This window comes from Canis lupus, chromosome 16 (assembly GCF_003254725.2).
Source record: "Canis lupus dingo isolate Sandy chromosome 16, ASM325472v2, whole genome shotgun sequence".
Classification (NCBI taxonomy): Eukaryota; Metazoa; Chordata; class Mammalia; order Carnivora; family Canidae; genus Canis; species Canis lupus.
Window position 1 is genome coordinate 20,759,195 of NC_064258.1, and position 25,620 is coordinate 20,784,814.

Genomic DNA, 25,620 nt, shown 5'->3' on the forward strand with positions numbered 1-25,620 from the left:
ACAAGTCTAACAATGTGTGCACCTTCCACACCTACAGGAGACACCCAGGAAAACGGAGGCGCTCCCTGAGATGGCACAAGGCACTGCCTTGGATGAAAGCAAGAGGATGCTGGGGTGGGGGATCAGTTCCAGGAGGGGGGCAGGGGAGGGTCTGCAAGTGGGGGTGGGGGGGTCAGTTCCAGGAGGGGAGAAGCTGAGGCTCTGCAGGTGGGGGTGGGGGTCAGTTCCAGGAGTGGGGCAGCTAGGGCTCTGCAGGTGGGGATGGGGGTCAGTTCCAGGAGGGGGCAGCTGAGGCTCTGCAGGTGGGGGTGGGGGTCAGTTCCAGGAGGAGAGCAGCAGAGGCTCTGCAGGTGGGGGTGGGGGTCAGTTCCAGGAGGGGGGCAGCTGAGGCTCTGCAGGTGGGGGTGGGGATCAGTTCCTGGAGGGGGGCAGCTGAGGCTCTGCAGGTGGGGATGGGGGTCAGTTCCAGGAGGGGGGCAGGGGAGGGTCTGCAGGTGGGGATGGGGGTCAGTTCCAGGAGGGGGGCAGCTGAGGCTCTGCAGGTGGGGATGGGGGTCAGTTCCAGGAGTGGGGCAGCTAGGGCTCTGCAGGTGGGGATGTGGGTCAGTTCCAGGAGGGGGCAGCTGAGGCTCTGCAGGTGGGGGTGGGGGTGGGGGTCAGTTCCAGGAGGAGAGCAGCAGAGGCTCTGCAGGTGGGGGTGGGGGTCAGTTCCAGGAGGAGAGCAGCTGAGGCTCTGCAGGTGGGGGTGGGGATCAGTTCCAGGAGGAGAGCAGCTGAGGCTCTGCAGGTGGGGATGGGGGTCAGTTCCAGGAGGGGGGCTGCTGAGGCTCTGCAGGTGGGGGTGGGGGTCAGTTCCAGGAGGGGGGCAGGGGAGGGTCTGCAGGTGGGGATGGGGGTCAGTTCCAGGAGGGGGGGAGGGGAGGCTCTGCAGGTGGGGGTGGGGGTCAGTTCCAGGAGGGGGGCAGCTGAGGCTCTGCAGGTGGGGGTGGGGGTCAGTTCCAGGAGGGGGGCAGGGGAGGGTCTGCAGGTGGGGATGGGGGTCAGTTCCAGGAGGGGGGCAGCTGAGGCTCTGCAGGTGGGGGTGGGGGTCAGTTCCAGGAGGGGGGCAGGGGAGGCTCTGCAGGTGGGGGAGGGGCTCTGCGGTCCCTGGAGCCGCGGTCACCTTGTTTTCCTGCTACTAGAGAGGACACGACAAAGAGCACTGTCGCGGGGGGCGGCGGGCGCGGGCCCGGCCTCCTGACCGGCCGCCCAGGCTGAGTGTGTGTGACGGCCGCCGCTCGGTGGGGTGGGCGCGGGACAGCACCCCCGGGGGCGCCGGGACGCCGCGGCTGGCCCTTCCCTTCCACCCCCGCCCAAGCCGGGCCTCGACGAACCTTCGGGAACGCGGGCGGGGCGGGGCGCATGCGCGGCGTCAGGGCCGGGCGGAAGTGTACGTCGCCGTGCCGCCGCCGCGTGACGCACTTCCTGTTTGTTGTCGGAGAAAGGAGAGAAAGGAAAGCGCGAGGAGCCGCCGCCGCCGCCGCTGCCAGCGCCGCTGTGCCGGAGCCGAGGGGACCCGGGCCGCCGCCCCGCCGCGCCTCCTGCCCGCCGCCGGCTCCCTGTCCTGGGTGAGCGTCGCCCTCGGGCGGGGGGCGGGCCTGGGACCGGTGTGGGGCCGCGCCGGGGCGGGGGGCTCGGGCCCGGGGTCGGGGATCTGGGGCCTGCCGTGGGGCCGGCCTTCCGAGGTGAGCGTCGGGCTGGGGTGTCTGCGGGCGGCCGGGCCGGGGCCGGGGCCGGGGGCGCGGGCGCGGCGGGTGGGGGTGGCGGGGCCCGGGCCGGCGGTGAGGCCGGGGCGGCGGGGGCGGGCGGCGGGCGTGGGCGTCGGGCTGGGTGCACGGGGGCCCGGCCCGGGGCGGGGCCGGGGTCAGGAGTCGCGGCCCGGGGCGGGAGCGGGCCCCGGGGTCGGGGCGGCCTTCGCCCTTGGTTCGCCCCGCGCCGGCGGTTGGGCCGGGGCTCGGGCGGGGGGCGGGCTGGGCGGGGGCCCCGCCGCGGGAAGGCAGGTTTTTACTCTTCATAAAGCCCCACGTGGATGACCCCAAAGCCAGAGACGAGGTAGGTCTGCAGAGGGTGGCAGTCTGGGGGAGGACGCCCCGAACACGGAGACCAGGAAGCGGCTCCGGGAGACGCGAAGCCGCGTTCCCGGAACTTCCCACTAATTGTTTAAAAGTTTTCGGATGAGCAAAACGCCCGGATCTCACCCAAACAGCCGGTTTGGTCTGTTGCTTCAGAGTGTGTCATGATTTATAGGAGTGAAGTTTACGTCAGCCTGTGCCCAAGGAAGGGGACAATTGAGGCACGGAGGGTAGGTGGCCTACCGTGTGGTCCCGGAAGGTCTTCGAGCGAGCCCGGGGTTGGGGGGGGGGGGGGAGGTTCGGCTCTGGCCGGGACTAGTCGGCTGCCAGCGAGAGGAGGGGTTAGCAAGCCCGTGGAACTTGTTGCTGCTTTTCTGCTGTAATCGTGTCGAATAATGATGCGGGTCCAAATGTTTCCGCACTGTGCTTCCCTCCCGCGTCTCCCAGATACCCCCAACCCCCGGTTCCCTGGGAAGTTCATAATGTGCACTTTTAACTACTTTGGGGTTAGTACTTGCGTGTTTGTGTAACAAAAGGATGTGTGGTTTTTATGCATAGTAGCCGGTAAGTGGTGGAATGTTCTGGATAAGGCGCATGGGAGTTGGGGAAGTACATTGGCTTGGTGGGGTGGGCTGAGCCTAAGCCTCAACTTGTTGCTTAGGGTTTGGGACTTAAGGAGCAGTTAGGGGATTTCACAGGAGTTCAGCACCCACTTAAAAAATCTGTGTTTTAAATTTGTTTCCTTGATTTGAGATTGGTGTATTTGAGAGGTTTTTCTGGCTGCGGGACAGACTTATCCGGAGGGCTGGGTGGAGAGCGGTGTTTAATATTCTGAAGACTAAATTATGGACGAGGAATGATAGTACACCTGCAATTAAGTGGCACACAATAGCTTTTGTCTTTCAGCAAGCCCATTATTTTTCGTAGGTGTAAATATTAAGAGTAGAACCATTTTCCTCTGTTTTCACTTTGTTTTTGGACATCTTTATTATTTATTTTAAAGGATGTATATTTTTTAAGATCTTATTTATTTATTCATGAGAGAGAGAGGCATAGGGAGAAGCAGGCTCCATGCAGGGAACCTGATGCGCGACTCGGTCCCAGGACTCCAGGATCACACCCTGGGCCGAAGGCAGACGCTAAACCACTGAGCCACCCAGGGCTCCCCTGTTTTGGACACTTTTAAAACGATTCTACTCCCTACCATTAGTAGTTTCTGACTCGCAAACTCAAAAACCAGGTTGGGGCAGGGGATGGTGTTTGCATATTTTTTAGTTTGTTTTATTTAAGAGGGCACTTTAAAATTCAGTAAGTTTATAATTTTATTTACTTAACTTATTTTAAAGGCTTGCTTTATTTATTGGAGAGAGTGAGCTCAGCAAGGGCAGAGGGAGAAGCAGAGTAGGGAGCCTGCCCTGGGGCTCCATCCCAGATCTCAGGACCCTGGGATCTTGACCAGAGCCATCCAGCCGCCCTTAGTGAGTTATTTTAAATTCACTTTTCAGGGTTGCAGTGTACTACTGTTACCTTGGTGATGTTCTGTTACCTTCCACAGTTGCTGGGACTGCCCATTACAGGTCATCTGCTGTGTTAGTTAAGGGTTGAGGGTGATTGCATGCCTTTTCTGTTGCAGGATGGTAAGGATTAAGTGAATGGAATCAGCCTCTATTTGTAAATTAGAAAGGCTTTTTTTCTTGGAAATCTAAAATTTAGAGTGGGGGTGGTCTGAGAACTCTGGTTTGCTTTAAATTTGTTCAGAACACCACCTAGTGGTGAAATAGGCGTAATTGCAGGTTTATTAGGGAATTTAGGATGGGGACAGTGGCCAACAGGAATTAACAAATGCTGTCGTTTCTCTTTGATAAATAAGATTTGTGAGAACTTGAAATTCAGGAGGTAAATGAGAAGAACAGCAAGGTTGGTGAAGATAAGAATAGTGGTAGAAATTATAATGTAGGAATGGAAGGACGATTGACTAATTGTAATCTCTACCTTGACCTCGGCGCTTGAACTCACAACTTTAAGATCAGGAGTCACATGTTCTACCAATTGAATTAGCCAGGTGCCCTGGAAAGACTATTTTATTTTAATTTTTTAAAGATTTTATTTATTTATTCATGGCAGACACAGAGAGAGAGAGAGAGAGAGAGAGAGAGAGAGGGGCAGAGACACACAGGCAGAGGGAGAAACAGGCTCCATGCAGGGAGCCCGACGTGGTACTCAATCCCAGGTCTCCAGGATCACACCCCAGGCTGAAGGCGGCGCTAAACTGCTGGGCCACAGGGGCTGCCCTGGAAAGACTATTTTAAAGCCTAAATGGAGAAAATGACTTATGGATAACTCAGTTTGGAGAAAAAATTTTTTTGACCATTTAGTTTTTTAAAGATTTTATTTATTCATGAGAGACACACAGAGAGAGGCAGAGACAGGCAGAGGGAGAAGCAGGCTCCCTGCAGGGAGCCTGATGTAGGACTCCTGGGACTCCAGGACTAGGACCATGCCCCCGGCCAAAGGCAGGCACTAAACCACTGAGCCACCCAGGGATCCCCCCTTGTATTAATATCCTGCTTAGGAAAAGTAAGTTTAAAAAAATACTTCACTATTACTATTATTTCACTTCATATTTAAGGTGGGGAAAATTAATTTCTGAAAAAAATTATAAACGGGGCACCTGGCTAGTTCCATCAGTGGTGTGCACAACATTTGGTCTCAGTTGTGAGTTGGAGCTGTGTTGGATGTAGAGATTACTGAAAAATGTTGAAAAAAATTATAAAGTAGTTAGGTTTCTTTTTTTTTTTTTTAAGATTTTATTTATTTATTCATGAGAGACACAGAAAGAGAGGCAGAGACACAGGTAGAGGGAGGAGAAGCAGGCTCCGTTCAAGGAGCCTGACGTGGGACTTGATCCCAGGAGTTCAGGATCACGTCCTGAGCCAAAGGCAGACGCTCAACCGCTGAGCCACCCAGGCATCCCGGTAGTTACATTTCTAAGGATTGCATTTTATGCCGTAATGGAGAGGAATCTTTTATTTATATACCTCTAATACCTTATTTCAGAAGTCTCTTACTTGGGCATAGCTTGGTTTTCTCTGAAAACTGTTACCCTGACATCAGTCTTAAGTAAGAAAACAAACAATAGCCATTGTGAAAGACTGTGAGGTAGTAGAGCTGCAAGGAGTTTTTGTGTTTGGTTGTATTTGTTTATCAAAATACTCCAGTTATTTTAGGATATTTAAGTTCAGTTGCAAGGATCAGTTGTATTTGGAAAGCTAATTTCTTCAGGTAGCATGTGATTTGTACCCTTTAATTCTCATTCTACTTTTCACCAGCACAGGTGGTTATAGGGCCTTCTGTGTGTTTCTTTAGGGTAGGCCTGGAATCGTCACTTCTGTGCTCTCTTTGTGCCTAAGGCCCACAGTGCTGAGAAAACATGATTTGGGGTGGATCTTTGTCCTGCTTACACTTCGTGTTTCATAATGGAATCCAGACTTCAGGAGAGTTGGGGGTGAAAGTACTCCGTTTGAGTTCACAGGTACCAGGACTGTGTACTTGCTATGTGTCCTGTTTATTTTAACAAAAAGAGCTTAGTTATGTCTGTGAGGGTCTAATAGTTGTTGATTACTGGTTTTGGCGATCAGTGGTCTCAGATCTTGAGTTGAATGGAAATAGTGTCCTTGCTTATTTCAGGAATAGCTGATGGCATATTGGCTCCGTAGGTAAGTAGATGGTCTGTGATAAGCAGTAATAGTTCACGACTGTGTCCCATCTCATGTGTGCAACCCAATTCCCTCCCCTCTCCCGTCCCCCAGCCATGTATTCTGGGAATTCTCACGTAACAAAGTGACATATAGGAAACTTCTCCAGATTTATTAATTTATTATTAAAGGTCTTGCCTGCTTCCATTCCATTAAGCAAATTGCATTGCCCTAAATTAGCTTGATGCCATACAAGAATAAACATTTAAAAAGATGGTTTCTTGGGGCGCCTGGCTGGCTCAGTCCATAGGGCATGTGACTGTTAGTCTTGGATTGGTTGTAAGTTCAAGCCCCATGTTGGGTATAGAGATTACTTAAAATCTTAAGAAAGAAATGAGAATGTTCTTTTAATTTTTTTTTTTTTTTTAAAGATTTTACTTATTTGAGAGAGAGAGATTGCACGAGTGGGGAGGAGAGGGTGAAGGAGGCTCACTGCTGAGCAGGGAGCCCAATGTGGGGCTCGATCCCAGGACCCCAGGACCACGACCTGAACTGAAGGCAGACACCCAACCAACTGAGCCACTCAGATGCCCCATAAAAATGGTTTCTTTACAGTTACCTCTTTTTTGAGTTAATAGAAGTAATGAGTATTTTGATTTGCTGGGTTTTTAAGCTAAAGCTAGGAAATGTGTTAAATGGATATATATGACCTTTCGCTGGAATTATGTTATAACAATGTATAATGAGCGGCAGTCTGTGGGTGGATAAGAAGAAAAGGCATTGTGCAAGGAGGGTTTTCTCCCTTCCCGAACATTTTCAGCATTTAGTCTCATAGGTTGGAAAGGAACAAAGGAGGTTTTTGTTTTGCAAGCAGAGCAAGGTTTCTTAGATGTTAGGTGAAGAGGTATTTGCGAAAGGTCTTATGGAAAGATGGTCACTTCTGCCCAGTAACATCTTACGTGGTAGTTGGCCAGTATTTGGGATATGGAATAACAACATCCTGGAATGTGGAGGGGTCTAAGTCATCCACTAGGCTTGAGGATCTTGACTCAGGGATAGTCTGTAGAGGTCTGAGAGGCTAACATATAGCAGTCATGTTGGGCACATACTTTTTTTTTTTTTTTTTTAAAGATTTTATTCATTTACTCATGACAGACACAGAGAGGCAGAGACATAGGCAGAGGGAGAAGCAGGCTCCATGCAGGGAGCCTGACGTGGGACTCGATCTCGAGTCTCCAGGATCACACCCTGGGCTGAAGGCGGCACTAAACCGCTGGGCCACCAGGGCAAGGCACATACATTCTTGAGTTTTTTTTTCTCCTTTAGAAAAAGCAAAACCAAGGTTTCGTAACTGAAGGGGGCCAACTAGGCTGTGCAGAAAACTTGCTTTTTTAGAGCTAACTCCTCCTGGAGCACCTCACATAGCTCATCAGATAACTGATGTATTTATAGTCAAAGCTGATAGTAGAGAAGTTTCAGGGACGAGAGTACAGGGAAGCCAAGCAGTGCCTCCTAAATCACATGAAGCTCTTTGGGTAAAGGGGATATCGAGATGGATCTGATCCCACCTTTTCTCTGAGGCCAACCTTCATTGCTGTTTCCTCATCTTTGCCTTATCCCCTGCAGATCATTTGTTTCTGCAGCTAGTTTCTGGGGCCAGGTGGGGGAAGGTGGTATTTGGAGAGGGATAGTAATTTTGTACTGGCTTAGCTGTGTCCTTGGATAATTTGTTATATTTCACTTACATCTTTGTTGTGGAGCAAGAGTGTTCTTTCTGTAGTTAGAACTTTTCTTTTTCTGCAGACTGTTTTGCCTGCAGTTGAATATTTTTTTTAAAGATTTTTTTATTTATTCATGAGAGACACAGAGGCAGGCAGAGACATAGGCAGAGGGAGAAGCAGGTTCCATGCAGGGAGCCTGATATGGAACTCGATCCGGGGACCGTGGGATCATGCCCTGAGCCAAAGGCAGATGCTCAACCGCTGAGCCATCCAGGCATCCCAGTTGAGGAGTATTTGATTCAAGGGGCTGTATCCTTAGAGATCATGTATTTAGAGAAGAATGAAGTGGCTAGATTGATCAGAGGAAGTCTTAAAGTGAATAAGGTGAGCTTTTGAAGGTAACCAAGAGGTTCGAGAACCTGTAAAGTGCCTTTCTGGTACTTTTTCAATGATACATAGAAATAGAAGTCAGTAAAGGCAGTTTGGATGGATATTCTACGTAATTTTTTCTCTTGATAGTAAAGGGGAAATTTCAGACACTTAGGAAAAATGACGAGACTTATTTTACCCAGAATTCTGCTTGTAGTCCAGAATGCTCTAGTAATAAAACTTGTAAATAAAGATGGCTTAATTCTTCTGTAGAGTAATTGTAAGAGATGATGGTAGCTGACTTCACTTTGGGAATCAGACCTGTGTTTTGGTATCAAGGTTATGGTATGTGGGTTCAAGTAGCAAGCAACTATAGGGAAGTGGGTACTTGAGCTACTAGCCTTCACTCCTAGGAAGCATCTTGGGTACTGAGTATGTTTATACTTTCATTCATTTGTTGTGATTGTAGTCTCCATGGAAAAAGTGAGAGTCTTAATGGGCAGGCTTGGACACTTAGGAGTTAGATGAGAGAGACCCTTAATCCAAAAGCTGAAAGGAGAAGGTGTTCACACTTAGTGGGCTGGTATGTTGTGAGGACTGATTTTACTCCGCAGCTGTATCCTCAGAGGAGCCAAAGACCACACAACTCGTCTCTTGTTGACAGGACTGTGGACGCATAACCTAGGTGACATGGGAAGTCCTCTTTCCAGAGAGAAACTAGTCCATGATCATTTGGGTACAGTGAATTGGATGAGAAGATGAGATTAGAATGTATGATACCTGGCATATGTTGGGTATGCAATAACATTTTATTTTATTTATTTTTTATTTTTTTTTAAAGATTTTATTTTATTTATTCATGAGAGACAGAGAGAGGGAGGCAGAGACACAGGCAAAGGGAGAAGCAGGCTCCATTCAGGGAGCCCGACATGGGACTCGATCCCGGGTCTCCAGGATCACGCCCTGGGCTGAAGGCGGTGCTAAACCACTGAGCCATCCAGGGATTCCCTGCAATAACATTTTAATATTTTGCCAATTTGGTTTAGTCAGAATTCATTCTGGTAAGTAGACCGGCAACCTTGGATTTGCATTCTGTTTTTTTTTTTTAAGATTTTAAAATTTATTTCAGAGAGCATGGGGGGGGGGGGTGGCCCAGAGGGAGAAGCAGAGTCTCCGCTGAGCAGGGACTCCCCCACCTCCCCAGTAGAGAGTTCTGATCTCTGGGATCCCTGGATCACAACTGGATTCAGCAGATGCCTCACCTACTGAGCGCCCCCCAGGTTTGCATTCTACGTGAATATTTGTATGGATCACCTACCTGAGGTACTTTTTTTAAAGTGCAAATTCACAGGCTCATGTAGTATTAGGGGAGATAGCATCTTCTGGATCAGGCCTAAGAATCCTCAATTAGATGTTTTTCTTTCCCCACGAATATGAGGTCACAGTGGACCGCAGTATGGTACTGCTGCTTGGGGCCCCTGTGTGGCTGGTTCTGGTGCCTGCCCTGTGCTTTCCCTGACTCATTTCAGAGTCTGAGTTGCCCTCCATCTCACGTGGGTAGGAGCACTCTGAGTTGACTGACCACTTTTTTCAGCCCTAGCAACATGTACCCACTTGATGAGTATTCCCATGTTGAAGCAACGGATATTAGGAGACAAAGCTTGGCTTCTAGTGGTCTCTGTGATTTGGTTTTAAAAAGTCACAAACACCAACCATTAGGTAGAAAAATGGGCAAACGATGCAGATTCAGTCGTTCAGTGGAAGCACATCAGATAGCTCTTGAATATGAAAAGTTGCTTCTTTTTGTGGATGCAGAACAGAGCGGGCTTCACTTAATCGGTTGGAAAGGTGTTGTTTCTGAGCTCCTGAGCCCGGGTAGGGTGTAAATTGGTGCAGCCTCCCCAGAACCCAGATAGGCAGTGTCTTACACATTTTTCTGAGGTAGAAATTCCTACACCGGACCTCTTGAGATACTTGTGTGGCACTGTGGTGGTGACGAGGGCGGCCTCTGCATGGTGGGCCTGGGGCTGATTTGGACTCCTGGTGCGCCACCACTGTGTTGCATGACTCTGGACCTCAGACTTCCTGACACAGCAACAGGGACAGCGGTCCTGGCTTCCTGGTGCCTGAGCACATGCTGGACACAGGATGGGCTCAAGTGTTAGCTGTGTCAGGGTGTTTGCGTATCCACAGTGCCTGTTGCCCTGTAAAAGGGGAAACTGGCCTGTACGTGTTTGTTCTGAAACTGCCCTGCCAGTGTCTGAGCCACTGTAGGGCCTCTTCCCTGGAAGCTGGGTGTACAGGCCTGTGGCCTGCTTTCCAGCTGACCCTTAATTCTGCTATTGTTGCCTCTGCTTCCATATTTTTTTTCTTTCTTGTACTACATATATTTTTTTTATTTTGGTCATTTAATCCTGAATTTTTTTTTTGAGATAAAATTAGTATGTAATGTATGTTTTTGGTGTATGTGTAGGTGTTGCACATTTGTATAGTGTAGTGTGATTATAGCTGTAGTTAATACCTTTATGAGGATACATTGTTATCTTTGTATATTTTTATACCTTATAATGTTCTCCTCAGATTCAACTTGGGTGCTTTACGTAAAGTTTAAAGTTTAAATAGATGCTATTTTAAATGGCTTTCACTGCCTCGATTTAGCCTTGTAGGCAGCAGGTGCATTCAAGTCATACACATGTTGTTTGGCTGAACACAGATTGGGAAGAAATGGTTTTAGAAATGCCTTTCCAGCTTTAGCACAAAAAATTGACCTTAGGAAAGTAGCTAGTGATGGTCTCTGTAGAGTCCTCAGTGTGTTACGGACCCACGGAATGTGAAAAAGATCATATCATGGTCATAGACTAAGTGGCAGCCAATCAGAATGTTTGCTAATTTGCTAATAAGTCTCCCTAAAAATGAAACCGTTGGAAGATTTAATTAGGGAATACAAACTCTTTATGCACCAGCATTTATATTACTGAGTATAAGATACTGAGTTTTCAGCTTACTCACCTGTTGGAATGTGAAGGAACTTTGGTAGTTTCCTGAGGTTCTGTAGTGCAGAGTAACTCTGTACCCATTCAGTAAGCCTCGTAATTTGCCAGGGAGTGGATTACTGAGCTCATAAAGGTAACATGGTGTGGGTTCTGCCCTCAAGGAGCCTATGGATATGATAAAGTGATAAATGTTATATAAGATCCAATCCACGGTCAAGAGGGCTACTCATAAGTGTGTCCTCAGGTGAGGAGGTAACCTTGACTTCAGATATGGATGAGGAGTGCACCTGTGAGGGGCACAGAGCAAGAGTTCCAGGCAGAGGATACCCTCAGGCCAGAGTGCAGACAGGAAGTGAAGTCTGCTTTGCACAGAGGATGAAATCTGGATGCCAGCCTTTGATGCCGTTTTCCATCTAAGATGATGGGTGTGATGGGTTTTTGCTACTAAAGTAATGAAACTTACTGCATCCAAGTTGTTTTAGAAAAAATAATTAGCATTTTTAACTTATGGGTTTTGTGGATATTACATGTACCCACTTGCAAATCAATTTTTAAAAATGTTAAAAAAAAGTAAAGATGATCGGCATGAAAAGTACAAATCAGACCAGAAATCGGTAAAGTTTGTTAAATGGGAACCCTTGAAGGGTTTGCATGGGTCTCAGCCCTGCCCACTGTGGTTATAGCTGTATAGCTGTGGTGGTTCTGTGGTGGGCTCAAGACAGGTGGGGAGAGGTGAAAGGGGGGAGGGGATGGGGTGGGGAGGCAGGGGCGGTAACTGGTGGCTCTTGGTGATTGGTTAAGGCGGGCTGAGAATGGGATGGGTCAGTCACAGGAGATTGTGTCCAGATTTGAGAGTGCTTTGTTCAGGCCATTGAGGTCCACAGTGACTGTTGATTCAGTTGGATTAACCTCTAAAATTGTCACTGTTCATCTTTTTTGCCTCATTGTTGCTGCTTTTGTCTTGTACACATTTTCTGCATTTTGTAGTTTTAATTGAACATTTTATGTGAATTCTTTTTAGAATTCTTTTTAGAATTCTTCCTGGTTGCCCTGGAGTCTGCAGTGTATATTTACAACTAACAAGTGCACAGTCACGTGACCCTACAATGCTGTGGTAGTGTAGGTGCCTTAGGACTGCAGTTCCTAATTCCCTCCTGCCTTGTGGAGTTGTGTTCATTTCATTTAGATGGGAGCACGGTTTGCACAGAAGCATACATAATATGTTGTTGCTGTTGAACTGTTCTCTTTTGCACCAATTAAGAATAAGAAAAAGTTGGGAAGTCTGGGTGGCTCAGTGGTTGAGCCCTAGTGGTTGAGCCATCTGCCTTTGGCTCAGGTCCTGATCCCAGGGATGAGTCTCGCATTGGGCTCCCTACCAGGAGCCTACTTCTCTCTCTGCCTGTGTCTCTGCCTCTCTCTGTGTGTCTCTCATGAATAAATAAGTGAAATCTTAACAAAAAACAGGGGATCCCTGGGTGGTTCAGTGGTTTAGCACCTGCCTTGGTTCGGCCCGGGGTGTGATCCTGGAGTCCCTGGATCAAGTCCCACATTGGGTTCCCTGCATGGAGCCTGCTTCTCCCTCTGCCTGTGTCTCTGCCCCCCCCCCCCCCCCCCGTGCCTCTCATGAATAAATAAAGTCTTAAAAGAAAGTTAAAAAACAAAAAATAACCAAAAAACACCCAACCATTAAAAAAAAGTTTATTTATATCCACTTAAAAAAATATTTTATTTATGAGAGACTTAGAGGCAGAGACACAGGCAGAGGAAGAAGCAGGCTCCACGCATGGAGCCCGATGTGGGACTGGATCCTGAGTCTCCAGGACCAGGCCCTGGGCTGAAGGCGGTGCTACACCACTGAGCCACCCGGGCCGCCCCTATATCCACTTTTCTCTGATGCTCATTACATAGATCTGCATTGATCAGTTTTTGTCCTACCCTTTTCCTTCTCTTTGGAGGACTTCAAATATTTCTTGTTGGGCAGATCTACTGGCAACAAGTACCCTCAATTGTTGGTCAGAAAAAGTCTTCACTTTTGAAGGGTAGTTTTACAGGCTGCAGCACTGGAGGTTGGTCCCCTACCCCCGGTAAAAATACTTCACTCCTTTCTTTCTTGCATGGATGCCATTCTTACAGTTTTTTCCTTAGAGGTAAGGTGTTTTTTTAAATCCCTCTGGCTGCTTTCAAGATTTTTTGGTCTTTGATTTTCTGAAGTTTCAGTGCAATATGTGGATGCACAGCTTTTTGGCATTTATCCCACATGGTGTTATCTCATCTCAGATGTGTGGTTTGGTGCCTGATGTGAATTTGGAGAAAATTGTCAGTCATTTATTGCTTCAGGGTTGGTTGATGCCTCAGAGCACTGTCTCCACTTCTTCCTTCTGCTCTGGCACTCCCTCGACCTGTCCTGCACTCTGCTAAGCTGTCCCACAGCTTGTTGGTATCCTGTTGCCTGCTTTCCCCCTTGTTTTCCAGTGTTATAAGTTTCTAACCTTCTGTTGTATTCCCCAGCCAGGTCCAGTTTACTAATGATAATGAGCTCACCTAATTTCTACTGGGCTTTTGGTCCCTGGCATTTCTTTTTGACTCCTAGAATTTTCACCTCTGCCTGCATTCCTCATCTGTTCTAGCATAGGGTCTACATTTGGCATTTAAGCTTTTAGTGTAATAATCCTAGTTTTACCAAATTCTTGGTTTGATGATTCCAGTCTTCCTGCTGTGTCTGCTTAGGCTTGTCAGACTGGGTCTCACCATTTAGTGTGCCTTGTAATGTTTAAGGGTGGGCATGATGTACCAGCCCAAGGAGGACCGCCACCCACAGGTCTTTGCCATGTGAGGCCAGGTGGGGGAAGGGGGTGGTTTCCGGCCCCCCCCCCCCCCAGTAGGTGTCAGTCTACTGTCGGCTCACTTCACTGGTGCTTTCCAGTCCGCGCCGCTATCATGTCCCACCCAGGCCAGACAGGAGGCCAGGACCACAGTCGGGTATTTCCCTGCCCCCAGGTGGGTTGGGCTTTGGTAAAATGGTTTCCTCTGACGGTAGATCTCGAGAAGAACAGGAAATTTTGGTATTTTTAAATGGTTCTTTCCCCCTTCCCTTGCCTAAAGCACCAGCGTGTTTTTGTTCCCATGTTTCCTGGGAGGGCTTGGTAGAGCTCCTGGATGTGAAACTTCAGAGGGCATGTTAACTCAGCCTTGTCCTCCTGTCCACACAAAGCTGCTAGCAGTCCACCCTAATGACACTTCAATGTCCCTACCCTTCACTGCTTCCTGTGGAGGGGTCTACTGTGCAAATTGTGGTCTTGTCCACCTGTGTTTCTAGTGTGGGGACATACTTTTGTTGGCAGATGTCAAAAGAGCTATTGATTTCTCAGTTGAACCTTTTACTCATGAGGATGGCATGGTGACTACTTTGGTTCTTATGTGCTGGGCTGGAAACTAGAAGTTCTTGTATTTTTTTTTTTATATTTTAAAAATCATTTAAATTAATTTTGCTTAGTTCTTGTGTGTGTGTTTTATTTTATTTTATTTTATTTTTTTTAAATTTTTTTTTAAAATTTTATTTATTTATGATAGTCATATATATATATATAGAGAGAGGCAGAGACATAGGCAGAGGGAGAAGCAGGCTCCATGCACCGGGAGCCTGACGTGGGATTCGATCCGGGGTCTCCAGGATCGCACCCTGGGCCAAAGGCAGGCGCCAAACCACTGCGCCACCCAGGGATCCCTTGTGTGTGTGTTTTAAAGATTTTATTTATTCATGAGAGACCGACCGAGAGAGAGAGAGAGAGAGAGAGAGAGAGAGAGAGAGAGAGAGAGGCAGAAACACAGGCAGAGGGAGAAGCAGGCTCCATGCAGGGAGCCCGATGTGGGACTCGATTCCCGGTCTCCAGGATCACACCCTGGGCTGTAGGCGGCACTAAACCACTGAGCCACCGGGGCTGCCCAGTTCTTGTGTTTTTAAGCAAAATTTTTATGTAGGTTTCAGGAAGAGAGAAAGTAAAATAGGTCTGTTTTATGTATGAAACCTATATGTTTATCTCAAAAGATGTTGACCTTATGGATTTATCCTGACACCCTCACATACCCATTGAGATGAACTGGGCACAGAGAGACACAGTCCGCTTGGTGCAGGCACAGCCATCATCTCCATATATAGATTTTGCAGCATTTGTAGTGTAGGTGCTGGGGCAAGAACACTTTCATAGTAACTTGCTTTCAACTGTTTTGTTAGTCTGATACTGGTAAACTGGTCAAGGGGCTGAAAGACTTAGGGATGACGTCTACACTTATAACTACCACCCCGTCTCCTATGCTGTAGATACATTCACCATAGATGTACCTTGAGATATTCATAATTACTGTATGAAACCATACTGATGGGCAAGCACCTACAAATATTTTTAATCCTGTCATTGGAAACCTATATGCGTGCATGCATACATACATTTATTTATTTATTTATTTAGATTTTATTTATCTGTCATGAGAGGCACACAGGCAGAGACACAGGCAGAGGGAGAAGCAGGCTCCATGCAGGGAGCCTGATGTGGGACTTGATCCTGGGTCTCCAGGGTCATGCCCTGGGCTGGAGGCAGTGCTAAATGGCAAAGCCACCCTAGCTGCCTGGAAACTTTACTTATTTATTTAAGGTTTTAATTATTTGTGTGAGAGAGGCAGAGACATAGGCAGAAGGAGAAGCAGTCTCCCCTCAGGGAGCCTGATGGGGGGCTTGATCCCAGGATCCCAGGACCCCGGGATCACGACCTGAGCCAAAGGCAGGGGCTCAACCACTGAGCCATCCAGGTGTCCCTATTTTTGGTTTTAATGTACATAATAGTTTAGGTATGTAATTTTTAATACATATCATGATGTGTATTGGGGAGGTATAACTTAATTTTCCTACTGATGTGGTACTCACTTGTGTTTTGGTACCAATGATCTAGACTTCTGAAAGTCTTGACATTGAGGGTTATTAAGTTTATTAGAAGTAGTTCCTTTGAGGGACTAGTTTCTTTTTTCTTTTTTTTTTTTATGATAGTCACAGAGAGAGAGAGAGAGAGGCAGAGACATAGGCAGAGGGAGAAGCAGGCTCCATGCACTGGGAGCCCGACGTGGGATTCGATCCCGGGTCTCCAGGATCGCGCCCTGGGCCAAAGGCAGGCGCCAAACCGCTGCGCCACCCAGGGATCCCGAGGGACTAGTTTCTTAATGAGGATTAGGTTAGTGGGTTTTCTAAAGGGATGGAGTTAATTTTTTTCACTTAACATGTTTTTTTGGGCATTTAAACAGATTAACAAACTGATTGTCTTAAGCATTTTTTAAGTTTGTATTCTTTTAAGTAATGTACGCCCAAAATGGGCTCGAACACAAAACTCCAAGATCAAGTTGAATGCTCTTTCCGCTGAGCCAGCCCTACACCCCAGAAGCATTTGTTCTTTTTTTTTTTTTTTTTAAATTTTTATTTATTTATGATAGTCACACAGAGAGAGACAGGCAGAGGGAGAAGCAGGCTCCATGCACCGGGAGCCCGACATGGGACTCGATCCCGGGTCTCCAGGATCGCGCCCTGGGCCAAAGGCAGGCACCAAACCGCTGCGCCACCCAGGGATCCCAGAAGCATTTGTTCTTAACTGAGAGTAGAAAGTGTTCATTTTCTTTAGCTTCCTTAAAATACAGTAGTAGGTCCTGTTAGTGGGTCATGAGAGAAGTTTCAGAATATCCACTAGGAAAGATGTAGTGAGAGAATTGAATTCTCTTCCCATTCCTCATCTGACTTCCCTTTAAGCTTGAATTGATTTCTGTTAGGCAGCTTTAGACCAGCCCTGTGCTTTGTAGAGCTCTGTTCTCTGCCCATGCTTTCCATAACGGAGGTCAGTAGCCACATGGGGCTGCAGGGCCCTTGAAATGTGGCCAGTGTGATCAAGGGACTGAGTTTCTAATTGTATTGAATCATAATGACGTCAGAGTTAATGGCTGCCTGTTGGGAACAGTTTGCGCCGTGAGGCAGTGTGGTTTCAGAGTTTTCCTGGGCCCAGTGGAACCTGCCTAAGGCCTTTGTGGGTATCTGTGCTTTTAGTGTACATGGTCTGCTCTTTCACGTGACATATGCTTCCTTTTTGGCACTTGGATGCAGGAGAGAAGCCGCTTTCTCCAGGTAGCATCTGTAGGTAGTGGGAGGCGGTGGGTAGGCACCATGTTCCTCCCTGGTCCTTGGGTACCCCTGTGAAGAGAAGGCACATGAGGGGGCATGTGTCACACACACATCCCCCCACCCCCAGGGCTTCCATTTTTCTGGTGTTGCCTGGCCTCTGTAATGGCAGTTGCACATGGGAGATGGGATGGGGAAGGTGGGACTCGTGTGTGTGTGTGTGTGTGTGTGTGTGTGTGTGTGTGTCCTAGGTGACAGCCCAATAGCGAGGCCTTACTGCCCCTCTCACACTCCCTGGCAGTTGTAGCTGGGGAGCAGGGATGGTTGGCTGATTTTAGGAGAGAGGTGAAGGTCATTTTGTTTGTGTATTAATTAATTAATTAATTAATAGAGACAGAGAGAGAGGCAGAGACACAGGCAGAGGGAGAAGCAGGCTCCATGCAGGGAACCCGATGTGGGACTCGATTCCGGGATTCCAGGATCACACCCTGGGCTGAAGGCAGGCGCTAAACCGCTGAGCCAGCCAGGGATCCCTATTTATTTTATTTTTTTTTTTAAGATTTTATTCATGAGAGAGACAGAGCCAGAGAGAGACAGAGACCTAGGCAGAGGGTGGAGAAGCAGGCTCCCTGCAAGGAGCCCGATGTGGGACTCTGATTCCAGGATTCTGGGATCACGACCTGAGCCAAAGGCAGGCAGTCAACTGCTGAGCCACCTAGGCATCCTGGTGAAGGCCATTTTAAAGGTTTTGTTGCCACACACATATTTTTTTTTTTTTTGAGAATAAATGGATGTATTTGATGTTTTAGGAAAAATGGATTAAAGATTCAAATTAGTTTATCTGTGGGTAGGGAAATTGTATATAAAATCTATTTATCTGCACATCTCGTGATTAAGCAGCAGTTAAAGTTGTTTTGGAATTGGATAGTATTTCTAATTTTCCAGATTTCTTTTATCCTGTATTATACAGTCAGCCATATGTTTAGTGTATGGATTTATCATTGTTTTAGAAAAGGCTGTTAATATTTTGAAATACCGTGTTCTGTAGGGAAATTACAGATACAAATTTGTATGTGGCATTTATATATATAGTCACAGATAATCTGTGGATTTTGTTAAGTTTAACTTAATCCTCTTACCCTTACTTGCTCTGAAGCTGTGAGCAGGGGGTGGGTTACACAGCCTGTGGCTGATGCTGCATGCTGGATGCTGTGGTGTCAGGACCTGAGTCTACTCTGCAGGTTCCTAGGAGATGCCCAGGGTCTAAGTGGCTTCTTGGATCTTTATTTATAGGCCTTAGGGTGTTTTCATTTTTATTGTCTTTATAGAGCATATTTTTGAGTTTTTTTTAAAGATTTTATTTATTTATTCATGAGAGAGACATAGAGGCAGAGACACACACAGGCAGAGGTAGAAGCAGGCTCCATGTGGGAGGAGCCTGCTCCATGTGTGCAGGGAGCCCGATGTGGGACTTGATCCTGGGACTTCAGGATCATGACCTGGGCCAAAGGCAGGTGCTAAACCGCTGAGCCACCCAGGGATCCCATATTTTTGAGTTTATGGTAAAACTGGTTGATCTATTTGGCATTTGATAAAAACGGAAAAGGTAGTGTTGATGTAAGAAATGTCCTTCTAGCATCAAGTGTTTGGCTCCCACACTCACAGCACAGTTTGGCATAGGCGGGAGAATTCTACCCTCAAACTTGGGGATGTGAACTGATGGAAACCTTGGGCAATTGACTGTTCCTTTGAGCTGCTCACGGCTGTGGTCGTGACTCCATAGGTACTTGTAATGCCTGGCACAAGACAGGGACATATTTCCTCCTGATTAGGCTAATGATTCAGCCTGAATTATTACTAAACCAAATGCAGCGTCACCAGTACAAACATGTGGATGAAAAAGTTTTTAAAATTCTGTTTTCAGTAGAAGTTGAAAAAAACCTTTCATGAGATGTTAGTGGTTGTGCATGGAATCCTATTAATGAAATCCTGCTGCTTTAGAGGGTGACCCGTAACAGGTTCCTGAATCTCACTTCCCTTCACTACTTTACTCCATTCCTACTGTCGTTTTTCTGATTCAGAAAATGCATTTCATTTGGAATATTTTTTTAATGATCTCCCCAACACCACACAATCATATTTTCTTTAGAAGTTTACTCATCTTGTACTTAAAAGTCATTTTTCTCAAATACATCTCTAATATACCATTTCTTTCTTTTCTTTTTTTCCCTAAGATTTTTATTTATTCGTGAGAGGCAGGCTCCTCAGGGAGCCTGATGTGGGACTTGATCCCCGGACCGGCATCACGCCCTGAGCCAAAGGCAGATGCTCAAACCGCTGAGCCACCCAGGCATTCCCCTAATAGACCATTTCTTAAAAATTCCTTTGCTTATAGTCAAAAAGTCCTATTTCTTTGGCATGTTCTTTTTTTTTTTTTTTTTTTAAGATTTTATTTATTTATTCATGAGAGACACACAGAGAGAGGCAGAGACATAGGCAGAGGGAGGAACAGGCTCCCTGCATAGAGCCGGATGTGGGACTCGATCCCGCGTCTCCAGGATCACGCCCTGGGCTGAAGGCAGGCGCTAAACCACTGGGCCATCCAGGCTGCCTTCTTTGGCATGCTCTAAAATTATTCTTGAATAGTGTCTTCTTCTTGAGCCCTAGAGGTAAGCTTTGTACTAAAAGTCTTGCCTTACTAAATTGTCACTTCACAAGTGGGCCATGTGCTTTCATAGTTTCGTCACTGCATATGCTGCTGCTTCAGCTGGAGATAATTTTGCCTCTGCACAGGGAGCTGCTTTCTGTTTCCAGTTCTTCAGGAAGTGGCAGTGTTCTTTTACACTTTTTGCCTGCACTCTCCATACCCTCTCCTCCATGCTCCTCGCATGTTTGTGTTAACTGTCCATGACTAACTTGTTCATGCATCTGTCTGCTAAACTTCGTGACTTATTCCCAGAGCTAGTCTACAATTGTTTTAAATAGTAAATTTGTATGATTAAATTCATTCAGAATTACATCATTGTTTTCCTTGAGAGTAAATATGTTGATGGTAGAATTCTATCAAAAAGGTTTTGATTAAAAGAAAAAAAGGTTTTGATTGATTAGAACAATGGGCCAATGTCACCAAGGTGGAATTTATGGGGCAAGCTGTGAAGCTCATGTGTCTGAAGAACCACAGTTGCACAGCGGCCATGATGGGAGGCAGGACAGTGAACACATACTCACAGGGACATAACTCAACTTATGTTGATTATTGAGTTCAGGTATGTGTCCTAGGAGAGTTGATGATCTGATGATCCAGGTTCAGAGGAGAAGTGCAGTAGTCTCCTTACATTTTTGTTGGTGACATTCTGGGTACTCAGAAATTGCAGCCTTGGAGCTTGCTCAAGGAGGAACTGTCAAGAAATGTAAATCTGTATTAGTTGAGAGTGAAAAATTGAAGATAAAGCCCCTGAATGTTTGAAGACCTCTGTGTGGAAAAGAAATTGAGCATGCGTTGTGTAACCTGAACCAGGGACCAAAGGGTGACAACTCCCTGGAGGCCCCATCTTTCAGTGTAAAGAATCCAATAACTATTGACAGAGAAAGTTTGGGCTTCTTAGTAGTTATTGTAGTAGGGATGCCTTTTTTTTTTTTTTTTTTTTAAAGATTTTTATTTATTCATGAGAGATACAGAAACAGAGAAGGCAGAGAGACAGGCAGAGGGAGAAGCAGGTTCCATGCAGGGAGCCTGATGTGGGACTTGATCCTGGGTCTCCAGGATTACGCCCTGGGCCGAAGGCGGCGCTAAACCGCTGAGCCACCTGGGCTGCCCCATGTAGTAGGGATGCTTTGAGGCAGAGTTGAAACTAGGTTACTTTAAAAGTCCTTTTGGGGCACTTGGGTAGCTCAGTGGTTGAGTCTGTCTTTAGCTCAGGTCGTGATCCTGGGGTCCTGGGATCGAGTCGCATACTGGGCTCCCTGCGAGGAGCCTGCATCTCGCTTTGCCTATGTCTGTGCCCCTCTCTCTGTGTCTCTCTCTTTTTAAATAAATAAAATCTTAAAAAAAAAAATAAGTCCTTTTATTTAACAAGAACATACTGGTTCTGCTGGCCCAAGTCTATGCTTTGAAAAGCACTAGGTTATTTTCAGAATGATAGTTTTTTAATTCTAGCATTTTTTCTGTATTTGTTAGGTGGAATTCTTTTTTTTTTTTTTTTAAGATTTTATTTATTTATTTGAGACTGAGCATGAGCAGGGGGAGGGACAGAGGGAGAAGCGGGCTACCTGCTGAGCAGGGAGCCTCACAGGGGACTTGATCCTAGGACTCTAGGATCTTGACCTGAGCTGAAGGCAGAAGCTTCATGGCTTCATCACTGAGCCCTCCAGGTGCCCCCAGAATTCTTTAAAAAAGAATGTTGCTCTGCAATTACTTTGTTGCCATTGTAGTTTGTACAGGACATGTAGCATAGGAAATCCTTGATTCTTTTACTGGTATGTGTATTTTAAATGCATGGTAGTCATTCTGATGGTCAGATTCCCCTCTGGTCTGTGAGTTCTCCATCAATTTTGTTCTGAGGTCTTTTTGACCTGGTCCTACTTTCCTTTGACTTTTTTTCTTTTAACTTTAGAGTGAGTTGAGGTTTACAGCAGAGTCCTCAAGACAGTATGGGCATTTCCTTTTTACTTTTCATCTGACTTTCCTTAATCATGTAACTACAGTACTGTCCACTGAAACGAAGAGGTCAGCATTGCTACAATACTGTTAACTCTGATCTCTATTCATACCCTGCCCGTAATCCACTAATGTCCCTTCCCTGCTCCACACACCAATCCCAGAGCCCAGGTAGTGTTTAGTTGCCATTTATTCTTAGTCACCTCAAGATGTTATAGTTCTAGTCTTTACTGTGGTTTTTGTTTTTTGTTTTTTATTTTTGTTTTTTTTTTTTTTGTGACCAGGCCTATGATTTTTGCTATCATTTGTACTTGAAGAGCTCAGTAGGATGTCTTAGGCTCGTCATGTCCTTTTCCTGCCCCAGAGTTAGTATTAGCCAGTGAAGTAAAGTCTCACTCCATGTAATCCCCAGTGGAGCTGACCATGTCCTTATAGCTGGTTATGTCCAGTGCTGGACACCATATTGTGTCTGCTCTGATAGCTCCTGTGTATTTATAGCTTACTTTGGCTGTGAGAGAAGAGGATATGATTAAGAGGCTCCAGCAGTAGGAGAGGCTGGTGCCATTAAAGATAGAGAAAAGTTGAAGGGGTTTGAGATAGCTGGCAGACACACCAGACAGAACTGTGGTTACTTTGTGTGGGTGTGTGTGTTGGGAGGTGGAGGGGGTGGATAGCAGTGATGAGGGGAGCAAAACTTTCCAGTTAACAGCGTGGAAGTGGGAGGCAGAATTTACTAGAGAATGACAAGGAGTAGGGTAGGGAGCATCCAGTGAAATTTGGTCCTGTTCTATTTGGGATGTCTGTCATAAGGCCAAGTAGCTATGTCAAGTAGTCATCTGTCTATTCATGTCTGAAGTGCCAAAGAGAGACCTAGGATTGGAGCTTATATTTGGGAATCATTGCGAAACAGATGGTATTTGCACAATAGGAGTGGATGAAAAGACATGAGTAGCAGAAGTTTTGAACCCTAGCTTCCCCACTCTGTGTTCACAAGGCTTGTTGGGAGAGCAAACCAGAACTGGGACAGGGCTGGAAAGCCTCTGTGTGCTGAGGGCTTTGGAGAGTCAAACTGCACGAGCTCTGAAAATGTCTGCTGGGTGTTAACGGGGAAAGATTTTTCTCTCGACCTTCCTAAGTGAGCTGCTAGTCGTGCTACTGGTGTTGGGCGGAGGTACCAACAGCCGCTTGCTGAAGGGACAGTGGAGCTGAGGCTTTGGACTCTCCGGATGATTGGTCTCATTCAGTTCATTTGCATTTTCTTTAAGGGGCAGCTTTCTTTTGGAGGGACAAATAGCTGTCATTCAATTGTTGTTTCCCAGGTCCTGTTAACTGCTGGGGTTCATGTGCTCTCCCTGTCCCAGTGACTGCCCTGAGGGATGTTAGGTAAAGTAACCAGGGCCTATACCACCTAGCAGGTTGAGGCCATGTCCCCACTCACATCTGCATGACTGCCTTGGCGATCCTGCTGCCACACTACCGTCCTCATTTGCACAAAAACCACCACATCAGTGCAAATAAAGAGAAACCGCCGAACTTGAATCCCAGCTTTGAAGCAGTACCAAGGACATCTTAGCAGTGGCATCTGACACACCAGATGACCTCTGACCACGTGTGGCTCTGGTGATGGTTCAGCTGTTACAGAGTGGGAGCCTAGTCTCATTCCATGTTGGGAACAGTGGATTGACAAGTCCTGTTCCTGCTGGCCACTCTCGGGGTGCCCCGCAGATGGTCGCAGCAGCAGCTGGAGCTTAGAGGGGATCGGGATCTGGCAGAGTTATTTACTCGCTCTTGGAAGTAGAGATGCTAGGGGCTGGCTGCTTCGTCTGCTCTTTCCGACTGCTCTTGCTGTGTTGTGGCTGGTGGTCAGGTTTTTACTTCCTGGAGGTGGATGCTTGCTGTGCTTCTTGGTCTTTTGGAGCTGGGAATTTTGAGCCTGAGCTTGGCTGCTGTCACTGGCCAACCGGTGTGCTTTTAATGTTGAAACTGCCAGAGAGGAAACTTTTAAAATTGGGTGCTCACTCCTATATTGTGTAACTGATTGCCTTTCAAACAAATACCTTATGTTTTATGTTGAACATGTTCAAACAGAACAGCAGAAGCTGTGTTTCAGTGAACAATGTTCTTGGTACATTCTCCAGTTAATACCGAGGGGCTCATGGCAGGCTGCCCCAAGGTGGGCCACCTTTTTTTTTTTTTTTTTTTTTTTTTTTTTTAAAGGTGGGCCACTTTGGCATTACGTTATATTGGAGTCCTCAAAACCCAGCAGATGCGGGGGTGGTGGTGGTGGGGAAGCCCCCTGCCTCCCCCACTGTGGCCTAAATTTACATAGAAAAGGAGAGCCTGCATCAGGCTGAGCCGGTTAACAGGGACCCTCCCCCCTTTTTAAAATATTTTATTTATTCATGAGAGACACAGGCAGAGACATAGGCAGAGGGAGAGCAGGCTCCCTGTAGGGAGCCTGATGTGGGACTCGATTCCAGGACCCTGGGATCACGACCTGAGCCAAAGGTAGAGACTCAACCACTGAGCCACCCAGGTGCCCCAGGGACTCCCCTTCACCTAAGCAACTCCATGGGCACCGGCGACCTTGGGCTTCCAAACCTTTCTCTCCTCCTTGCTTGTCGCCTTCCTCCCCCTTGTGCCCTCAGACCTGCCCCTCTCCTGAGCTCCTACAAGCTTCCTGCTGCCTTACTAGTCTTTGGAATTTCCTACCCACACCTATGACAATGGATTTTCTCCTGTTGACCTGGCTCCTGTCTACATGGCTCTTAGGCCCTCCTAAAGGTCCATAGGGCAGAGGCAGCCTTTCCTCCCCCGCAATATCCTTTGTTACGTACGTGTCTGGCATAGCTAATTGGGGTTTTCAGGTTAAGTCGCAGGAATTGCAAGAAAATAGTCACAATATAATTTTCTCTAATTTGTAATTTAAAAAAATTCTGGAAATCTATTTGAGAAAAGTACATATTTTGTTTTTTGTTTTTTTTTTTTTTTAAATTTTTATTTATTTACTTATGATAGTCACAGAGAGAGAGAGAGAGGCAGAGACACAGGCAGAGGGAGAAGCAGGCTCCATGCACCGGGAGCCCGACGTGGGATTCGATCCCGGGTCTCCAGGATCGCGCCCTGGGCCAAAGGCAGGCGCCAAACCGCTGCGCCACCCAGGGATCCCCAAAAGTACATATTTTGATGTTCTAAATGGCAAGTCAAGTTCAAGTCTGTTCTGAGTTCTTAACCTTCCAACCTCTAGAACTGTTACTGCTGTATTTGAGGTTATACTTTACCTTGTAATTTTTTTTTCGTTACGTGATCAAGTTGATATATTTCACCTAAACACATCCTAATTTCTTATATGAGATCTTTGGCCCAAGGGCTTTCTGAAAACCAGTTTTGTTTCCCCAGTCTTTTGTTTCTGGTTTTGTGATCATGTTTTCCATTTTTGTTCCATTGTTTTTGTAAGCATTCCAAAGCTTAGATGTTTAAGCTTTGCTTTGCCAAATGGGCACATGTTTGATAAAAATACACGGATTTTCTTTTCTTTTTTAAAAATTTTTCAATTTTATTTTTTAAAAAGATTTTATTTATTTATTCATGACAGAGAGAGGCAGAGACCTAGACAGAGGGAGAAGCAGGCTCCATGCAGGGAGCCCGACGTGGGACTCCATCCCGGGACTCCAGGGTCATGCCCTGGGCCAAAAGCAGGTGCTAAACCGCTGAGCCACCCAGGGATCCATCCCCTCTTTTCTTTTTTCTTTTCTTTTCTTTTTTTTTTTTTTAAGATTTTAAAATTTATTCATTTGAGAGACAGACAGTGCAAGTAGGGGGAGCAGCAGAGGGAGAGGGAGAAGCAGACTCCCTGCTGAGCAGGGAGCCTGATGTGGGGCTCTATCCCAGGACCCTGAGATCCTGAGATAATGACCTGAGCCACC

General features: G+C 46.8%; 1 protein-coding gene across 11 annotated transcripts in view; it reads left to right on the forward strand.

Annotated features, from left to right (window-relative positions):
- The first annotated feature begins 1,448 nt into the window (after nucleotides 1-1,448).
- The window catches only part of DNAJB6 (DnaJ heat shock protein family (Hsp40) member B6), a 73,569-nt gene continuing 49,397 nt past the window's right edge, over nucleotides 1,449-25,620 (forward strand). For 2 of the 11 annotated variants that reach the window (XM_025449866.3, XM_049094626.1), the window contains exon 1: nucleotides 1,453-1,607. The gene's annotated coding sequence lies outside the window, so the exon portion shown is untranslated. Of the gene's footprint in view, nucleotides 1,608-1,674; nucleotides 1,725-1,948; nucleotides 2,092-2,123; nucleotides 2,342-25,369; nucleotides 25,394-25,620 lie in introns of those variants that run through there. The other 9 variants (XM_025450162.3, XM_025450021.3, XM_035699964.2 and 6 more) reach the window with 9 other exon arrangements.